General features: G+C 43.0%; 1 non-coding gene across 1 annotated transcript; it reads left to right on the top strand.

Annotated features, from left to right (window-relative positions):
• The first annotated feature begins 291 nt into the window (after positions 1-291).
• On the top strand, positions 292-406 carry LOC136729854 (U5 spliceosomal RNA). The gene has a single exon (XR_010809116.1). It is a non-coding gene; the product is annotated as a U5 spliceosomal RNA (small nuclear RNA).
• Positions 407-1,113: the final 707 nt, after the last annotated feature.

The following is a 1,113-nucleotide window of genomic DNA, read 5'->3' as shown; positions in this document are numbered from 1 at the left end:
GTGCGAGTTACATGACAGACAGACAGACAGACACTCACACACACTGTCACACCCACACACACACTTTCACAGAGAGACATATACACACACACACACACACACACACACACTTTCACACAGAGACAGGCACACACACACACACACACACACACACACATACATACATACATATGGAAAAGAAACAATACTTTTATAAATCACAATAAGATGTAATAAAGTACAGAAAAACTAAATGTAAGAAAATGTGATCTTTAATACACACAAATATGTATGGCTGGTCGGATGCGTCTTGGACTCGGGTTCCTCTTCATTACGTATAACGCTTTTGCCTTTTGCTAAAGCTTTCCGTGGAGGGGATCGTGGGTGAGTTTGTACCATTCTTGGGGGGCTCTGCCTTGTTGGGGCGGAGCTGTGATCCAGGTGAACAGCAGATCGGGCATAGGTGGGCATGTGGGCAGAGGAGTAGGAAGGCCGGTCAAGCAAATAAGCTTGCTAAGGTACGCAGCAGCAGCAAGCAGCCCCCACATCCAGCCAGCCAGCCAGTCTGGCTGGCAGTGACTGAGTGGTTGACAGACGGCAAGCAACGGAATGTACGTGCTCTGTGATGTCATAGCAGTCAGCTGAGAGAGGCTCGTGATGTCATCGCTGAGCTGGCTGGCTGGCTGGCTCTGTGTGTGTGTCTGTGTCTGTCTGTTTTTCTGTTTGTCAGTCTGTCTGTCTGTCTCTCTCTCTCTCTCTCTCTCTCTCTCTCCCTCTCAATTCAATTCATTTGTATTGTCAAAGCAATTGGACATACATACATACATACATACATATATGTAGCGTAAGGTACACTTATACATTTCAATTAAAGAAGTGAATTCATAGTATCACCTTATCACGAATCCTGGAGTCTTGTAGAACTCAATTTCTGTAATAATTGGACGCAGACACCAATTCCAAAGATATAAATTGTCAAATTTATTTAAAAACAAAGACTAAATGTAGCACTACACTAATTATACAAAAGGGAAAAACTAATTAAAATTCAACTCTAGATCAACAAATCAAAGACAAATCACTTCCGTGACCAAATCAAAGACCATGGGATCCCATAGGATAACACACAAATCG

Source organism: Amia ocellicauda, unplaced genomic scaffold, assembly GCF_036373705.1.
Source record: "Amia ocellicauda isolate fAmiCal2 unplaced genomic scaffold, fAmiCal2.hap1 HAP1_SCAFFOLD_31, whole genome shotgun sequence".
NCBI lineage: Eukaryota > Metazoa > Chordata > Actinopteri > Amiiformes > Amiidae > Amia > Amia ocellicauda.
Note: the sequence above shows the minus strand (reverse complement) of the source record. Positions and strands in the feature narration are given on the sequence as shown.